The following is an 8,287-nucleotide window of genomic DNA, read 5'->3' on the forward strand; positions in this document are numbered from 1 at the left end:
CATCCAGGAGAAGCTACACAAAAAGTGGGTCCTATGTTGGATTTGGGGGAGAAAGGGAATGGGAGGAGGCCCAGAGGAGAAAGTAGAGCCTGGGGCAGCTTCTAAAGAGGTAAGAAAGGTAGGGCATGCTTGGTACACAGCCAAGTGGCCTGTCCCTCTCCTCTTTTATAGGTTACCTTGGCATAGGCTGCATGGTGTCCGTATCAGTGAGTTCATGATAGAGAAGGAAGAGGGGGCAGAGAGGCATTTTGCCTCCTGTGGATCCTCCAGTGCCAGCCGTCAGCCCTAACCCAATGTCTGCCATCACTTAAACATTGACAATATATAGATAATGGCAAAAGGTATTTTTTTTCCTTTAGGGAAATGACATGTCTACTACAGCTTGCTATGGCCCTTGGTGTACCCAGAGAAGACCCAGGATAGATAAATATTGGGGAGAATACATGTGTGGGAAGATATGAACTGTCAGGGTGAGCGAACATTAGGGGGAACAGATTGTGTTAGCCTGGTAGCTTGCACCTAGCTCGGTAACAGGACTGATTTCAGTCTGGGCATCAATGTGAGCATCTGCCAAGTCCTAGCCATAGTTCCCTTCCATCTACGTTAACTGGGAAGGGAGAGGTGGACATGGAACTGAGAGCAGATATCCTCTGTGAGGAAGGGTGGGGCTCCTGCCTATAAACTTCTTGGATATCAGCCTCAGAGGTGATGTCAGAGTGGGAGGAGTCAACAGACGTGCCTAGTTGCCTCTATTTAAAGGAGACAAAGATTCACATTCATCTCAGAGTGTGTCATTTAGAAATTTGGGAGATTTCAACCCATTTCCAAAGTTTTCTTCAACTCAGTTTTGAGAAACTTCCTTCCTTCCTTCCTTCCTTCCTTCCTTCCTTCCTTCCTTCCTTCCTTCCTTCTTCCCTCCTTCCTTCCTTCTTCCCTCCTTCCCTCCCCCTCCCCTCCTTCCCTCCCTCCCGTCTTTCTTTCTTTCTTTCTTTCTTTCTTTCTTTCTTTCTTTCTTTCTTTCTTTCTTTCTTTCTTTCTTTTTTTCTTTCTTTCTTCCTTTCATTTTGAGGAGGTTTTGACCTGTCCTGGCATATATATATATATATATATGCTTTCTAAAATATATTTTTATTTGTAATTTTGCATTTTTCCATAATTAACTTTTTATTTACATACATCCCAATGGCAACCCCTACTCCCTCTTCTCCCACCCTTAAAAATCTCTCCCACCATTACCCCCACCACTCTGCCTCCTTGAGTACCACCCCACCCTGGGACACCTAGCAGGACTAAGCACCTCCTCTCCCACTGAGGCCTAAGCAGGCTGTTCAGATAGGGGGAGGGGATCCAGTGGTAGGCAACAGAGTCAGAGATGCCCCCACCCCGATTGTTAGGGGCTTCAATTACACATGAAGACCAAACTACACATCTGCTATAAATGTGTGTGTGTGTGTGTGTGTGTGTGTGTGTGTGTGTGTGTGTGTGTGTGTGCTGGGGGGGTAGGTCTAGCCTCTGCATGGTCTTTGATTGGAGGTTCAGTCTCTGTGAGCCCCCATGGGCCCAGGTTAATTGGGTCTGTAGGCCTTCTTGTGGTGTCCTTGACCTCTCTGACCCCCTCAACTCTTCTCCCCAACTGTTCCACAAGACTCCCTGACCTCCAACTGCTGTTGGTCTCTGGATCTCTGCATCTATTTCCATTCAATGCTGGATGAAGCCTCTCAAAAGACAATTATGCTAGGTTCCTTCTGCAAGCATAGCAGAGTATCATTAATAGTGTCGGGGGCTGACTCTTTCCCACTTGGGCCAGTCATTGGTTGGCCGTTTCCTCAGTCTCTGCTCCATCTTTATCCCTGCACATCTTGGAGGCAGAAAAAATTGGGGGTTGAAGGCTTTGTGGGTGGGTTGATGTCTCCCCTCCTTTCACTAGTAGTCCTGCTTGGCTACAGGAGGTGGCCACTTCAGTATCTGTATCCCCTGCTGGTAGGAATCTCAGGTAGGGTCACCCCTGTAGCCTCTTCCATCCCAGGTCCTCATCTGGTCCCAGAGATGCTGTCCACTGATTTCCACTCTCATTCACTCTTCTGGATCCCCTCCTTCTGACCACCATCCCCATACCTCTCCTGACCCCTCTTCCAACCAGTTCCCGCTCTCCATCCACCTCTGATGAATATTCTGTTTCCCCTTCTGAGTGAGATTCACACGTCCTCCCTTGGGACCTCCTTATTACCCAGTTTCTTTGAGTGTGTGGATCGTAGCATGGTTTTCCTGCACTTGTCGACTAATGTCCAATTATAAGTGAGTACATACCCTACTCCTATTTCTGAGTCTGCCTTACCTCACTCATGATGATATTCTCAAGTCCCATCCATTTGCCTGCAAATTTCATGATGTCTTTGTTTTTAATAGCTGAATAGTATTCCGCTGTGTGGGTGTGCCAGATTTTCCTCATCCATTCTTCAGTTGAGGGACATCTAGGTTGTTTCCAGTTTCTGGCTATTATGAATAAAGCTGCTAATTAAGCAAGTGAAAGACATATATGACCAGATCTCTAAGTCTCTGAAGGGAAAAACTGAGGGAGATATCAGAAGATGGAAAGATCTCCCCTGCTCATGGATCAGTAGGATTAACATAGTAAAAACGGCCATCCTACCAAAAGCAGTCTACGGATTCAAGGAAATTCCCAGCAAAATTCTTCACACACTTGGAAAGAGCAATTCTTAACTTCATCTGGAAAAACAAACAAACAAAAAACCCAGCCAGGAGAGCTAAACCAATCCTGTACAGTAAAATAATTTCCTGTTTCTAACTCTATAGTTTTCTGGAGAGATATAATTCAAATTCTACAAAACTCATCTGTTACGGAGATACAGCTCAATGTGTTCGGGTTATTGTATTCGTGGATCCAGCCAACCCCAGAATGAAAATATTCAGAAAAAAAACCACTGAGCCTGTCGTTATTCTCTACATAATATAGCACAACTATTTTTGTGGTGTCTACAATGCATTGTGTGTTTGGAGTCATCTAGAGATGATTTGAAGAATGCAGTCAGGTAATGTATAAAAATAGGTAGAGATAACACATACCATTTCATGTAGAGGACATGAGCATTGAAAATTTTGGTATCCTCTTTGGGGAAGGGACAAGGGTGGGTGCCTGAAACTAATTCCCCAGGGACACCAAGGAATGTGACTAAATAGGGCTGTGGAGTCATGACTCTAGCCCTATTCTAGAACATTCATTATATGATTATCCTGATCTTCTGTGTTTGGTTGAAGTGAGCCTGCGAGACCTACTGGGGGAGCACAGCCAGTCTTTAGAGGAGAGGAGGCCTGAGAAGTGTAGACGGTGGTGTAGCCTAGTTGCTCTACTTAGGAAGGGTGTCAAGAACCAGCAATCCTTAACACGTAGATCCAGTGAACCAGGAGCAATTACAACAAAATAATAAAGGTCATCCATCTTGCTTTTGATAATAGCTCATCGTATCAGGTAATCTCATCTCCGTTTTACAGGAGCGAGAAAAGCTAACAGGTTGAATCGCTCACAGAGATTTTTACTGGGGCGACGTGGCCAAGCTGCCATCCGAATCGATGCCTTTCTGATGACAGAGTTTGCATGTGGAAATGGCTATGGCTGAGAGAGATTTGAGGATTGGTCAAGCCTGGATTCGACATTAAGATGAGTTCAATCACAAAGCACCTCAACCGCATGGCCAAGACCTCCACGTTTTACTGGATCTCCATCAACTTGAGTTTAATATAACGAAACAGGGGGCCTTCCCCCTGATTGATCCTAACTTTCACCCACATCAGCTGTGACTTGAAATGTAAGCACTGATCCCTGGCCATGACTCTTTGAGGACCCTGCTTCCACCCACCTATAGCACAAGGTACCACAAGTCCTCAGAAGAAGAAGAAAGGGGGCTGTGCACACATGGCTGGTTCACAGTGAGTGGCAAACAGACGGTTGTTTGAAGGCGCCACCGCCTTTCTCTCTCCCTTTCAAAATCAATCTTCAGATTTCAGGCTTGAAGCCCAGGTGTAGCTATCTCCTAAAGGTATGCCGGGGGTTAGAAGAGAAATGCTACACACCGCTTAACATGTGAAATATGATTTATCTTGCCTGGGTGTATATGAAAAAAAAAATGGAAGGACCAAAAAACCCCTCAACAACAACCCTTCTGTTGAGTTTTGAAATGTAAATGTTTGCTGAAGCTTTGCAGAAGACAGCTTCACTTGGGCCCAGAGCTGTGTGTAAAGAGACATTAAAATGCATCATTTGCTCAGGGCTAAAAGTCATCAGCTTGTGATATTAATGCCCTTTAAAAATAATTTGATGGCATGAAATCAGAGCTTGCCTCGCGAAAAGGATTGGCTCGTGTCAATTTTCCCATGGATCTACTGAGCTATAATTGCATTTAGATCATGTCAGAAATGAAAGGTTTTTCTTCTTCTCCTTTCGGCGGCTTTCATTTTTCTGGAAGAGAGGTAACAGGGTTCACTTTGATTCCATCCAGTGTGAAGGACCTCACTCTGCAGGCTGGGAATGGGCTGGTCAGTTAGAAGGTCACAGTCGTTTTGACTGACTGCTTTTCCATCAGAGCCCTGGTGCTCCCAGCAGGGTTTGTCTGGGCAAATGCTGGGAAGAGGCAAAAAGCACACGCACCAGAGGGAGCAACTAGCTGCCCTAGGTGGACTAGTGACTGCTAAAGCCACTTCAGTTGCAAATGACAAAAGCCTTCCTCAAAGTGGCCTAACCAATGAATAGAGAGTGGTTTAGGGTGCAAGAGTGTCTCCTACAGTTCAGGGACCAAGAAGGGACCCAGGCTCAGCACACTTGGATGAGGTGTTGACTGATCCTTGGGGGCTGTATTCCAGGTCTTCCCAGGGTGATAGACATTGGACAGATGTGGTGGAGAGAGGGGGAAAGGACAGTGGCATAGACTCTTCTAGGACTGCCTTCATTAAAACACTCTTAAAACTCTTTTATTCTTTGACAATATATGGTTCACAGGTACCCCAACTTCCCTCTCCCATTCCTGATAGACACTCCCCCAACATGTCTTCCTCTCCCCCTCCCCCTTCTACCACTTTTAATTTTGCACGCCTATCCTTTTGCTGATCTACTGAGTCCAGTAAGTGCTGTCTGCTGCAATACGGACTGATCTTGTCTAATCAACCAGACCTGCAGCGAGCCCTTGAGTGTGACCTTCATGCTTTTTCCAGTTAAGAGCACGTTGGAGCACTCCTTCCCATCCTCTGCCTTGCAGTTTCCCTCTCCCTCCTACCTTAGCTCCCTTTCTTGAATCTTCTGGAGAAACTTGACTTTGCTGCACACACAGTGTAAGGGTCCACCTGACACAATCAGCCTGTTGGGCGTACAACATCTTAAAATAACGGGACGGTTCCTCAGCTTCCTTGCCAATGTTACAGTGGTAGGAATCTGCCTCCCGGAGATCCCAGGAAAGAGCTTCTAAGGATACAATATCGGTAAAGACACATGCTGTCGCTCAAGAATGAGCCATTCTGTGAGCGTTTGTGCAACAGTGTAGGGAATCTCTGAAATGGTGACCTCTCTGAGATATCGGGGTCACACAGATCGGTAAGACACTTGTCAAGGTGCCCTTTGGCTGTTGTCCATGTGGGTGAGCACTCCAAGGATACAGTTTTTTTTCTAGTGCCTGTGTTCTTTTTTATTTCTACTTTTTGGAAATGATTGTAATGACTCTTTAAACATATATACAGCCATGGGCATTGCCCCTCCACGAGCCTCCACCCCGATGTTTAGTGGAACAGTCAACTCCATGATCCTGTTTGGATGGCTTTGAGTCCTGACTCTCAATGTTATGGCCCAGACACTCATGTGGGCTTCCAGCTCATTTCTGGGCTACTTGAGGTCAGAGGTCTCTCTCTTCTATAACAGCAGCAGAATGCTTATTTTTCATCTCCGTGATGACAGCGTGGCAGAGTGCTCCAAAGGCTATGTGATAGGTGCTGCTTATCACAGAGTGGTACTATCACGGGGTAATAGAGGCAGATGTGCAAATCTCATAAAGGGATTACAAACAGACCGACAATGTTATATTCATAATACTGACTTATTTTTGCATTTTGAAAAAATAATTTTTATATAAAATGCTTAGTTTATGTTAACATGCCGTGAGCAGTAGAATGCACCCGTCATTACTGTCATGATTATCTTTACACATGTATGTATACGGGTGGTGTTGGCATGTGCATGACTCAGTACACAGGTAGGAGTCAGAGGACAACGTCTACTGTAGGCCTTAACTTCTAATTTGTTTGAAGCAGGGTACCCTTGTTTGCTACTGTGTACAGCAGCCTAACTGGCCCAGGGACCTCTGGGGAATTCTCTAGTCTCCACCTCACGAATGCTGGGATTAATAGCACTTGCTGCCACATCAAACTTTGCAAGGGTTCTGGGGAATCTAAACTCGGGTCCTCTTGTGTGCACAGCAAGTGCCTTACCCATGAGAAATCTCTCATTTTTAAATGAGTTACCCTTCCCACTCTCCTCCCATCCTCTGTGTGTTTGTGTCTTGACTTTTTCTAATATTGTTCATTTTAATAGACATAACACACACACAGGGGCTGTTTGGAAGTCTTAGATTTTGAAGAATGCTAAGGGTTCTTGGGACAGGATGTTCCTCAGCTGATGCCTCACAGGCAACAGGAAGGCATGTGTGGTATGGTGGTCAGAGCTCCCACAGTGATGGGAGTTTTTCAGAGGATCTTAGGGGGGAGAATTATAAGATGGCTCTGGATTAAGCTTCAGAAAACTTCTGAATCAGGAAAACTAGGAGGCCAGTTGATGCCAAAGGCACAGAGCTAGCCACGAGAGAAGCCCAAGGTCACCGCTGGCCGCAGGATACCATTGTATCTATCCCACCCCTGCGGGAGGCACTGGCACCTAGGAACATGGAGGCTTTTGCTATCTCCTTGAATATTGGTGTTCCCAGCTTCTGAGAGTTCGATGAAATCCAGCATTGCAACCAAGGCTGCCAGCCACAGAGCCTTAGCAAAACACACACAGTTGTTTGGGTTCCTGTGCTGGGGAGTAGAGTCCGTCTCGCACCCAAATCCTGGAATAGAAAATAGTGGGCAGCTGACACTTGACAACGTTTTCTGCAACATGGCACATTTCTAGGAACTCTCTAGGGATCCAGTTGCCCTCTCTGAACTCATCCTTTGAGAAATGGAAGGAGATAGCAACAGAAGGCAGGCATATGTTATAAATTCTGCTCAATCACCTGTATTTTGTTGTCTCTAAGCCTTGGAGGCTTAGGGACCTCAGTGGCTTCATGACAGGTGAGGTGCATAGAATACAGAAAAAGGCGATTAGAGTCAGCTGTGCTCCTGGGTCAACCCCCGCTCATCCCTAGTGGGCGGAGGGAAGAACACAGCAGTTGTCTGCAGCAATTAAGAGCAGAGTCTCTGGAATCAGGCACACCTAGTGCTTATCTTGGGTCTGGACTCTGCTTCTTTGGGAATGGTGGTTTCTGGACATATGCCAGATGGCCATGTCAGGAAGATAAGCAAGATGACCAGGACTTCATCCACTTAACAAAGCAGGCATGTTCTGTGCAGCTGTCTGTGCGGTGCTCTTGTCTTGCTTGGATTTTCCATGAATCAGAGTGACAAGACAGGCCCCTGGAGAGGTAGGGAGGATTTGATGTAACTTGAGATGAAATGATCTAAGAAAATCCCCCTCTCTCTGTCTCTCTCCATCTCCTTCTACCTTTCCTCTCTCTCCCTTCTTCCCTCTCTCCCTCCCTCTCCCTCCCACTTCCCCCTTTCTCCCTTCCTTCCCCCTCTTCTTCTCCACCCCGTCTCCTCCCTCTCTCCATCCCTTCCTCTCTCCTTCCCTCCATCCCTCCCTCTTTCCTTGCCTCCAAATTCTTCCACCTAGTGCTGGATTCCCTCCACCCTCTGTTGATCAGTGAACAAGTCTGGGAAGAATTGATGGTCAGACTTGGTGACCATTCTGAGCAGAGACACTAGTGTACAACATCTACACACTAGGGAGCCAGGACCCTCTCCTGCCAGGCAGAGGTAATACATGGAAAATTATAGCCACAAGGATGGCTCTTGACTAGAGTGAGAAGACTGTGAGTTCATGGGGGCAGGGCCACACTAGGGTCATGTCTGTACACTTGGTAGAGTGCCCAGCAGGCTGAATGACCTTTATTTGGATGGGTAGATAAAGGATCAGAGCCCTAGCTAGGTTTCCAACTCCTGCTTCCTTCCCACCCCAGCCCCATACTCATGC

Source organism: Rattus rattus, chromosome 2 (assembly GCF_011064425.1).
Source record: "Rattus rattus isolate New Zealand chromosome 2, Rrattus_CSIRO_v1, whole genome shotgun sequence".
Taxonomy (NCBI): domain Eukaryota; kingdom Metazoa; phylum Chordata; class Mammalia; order Rodentia; family Muridae; genus Rattus; species Rattus rattus.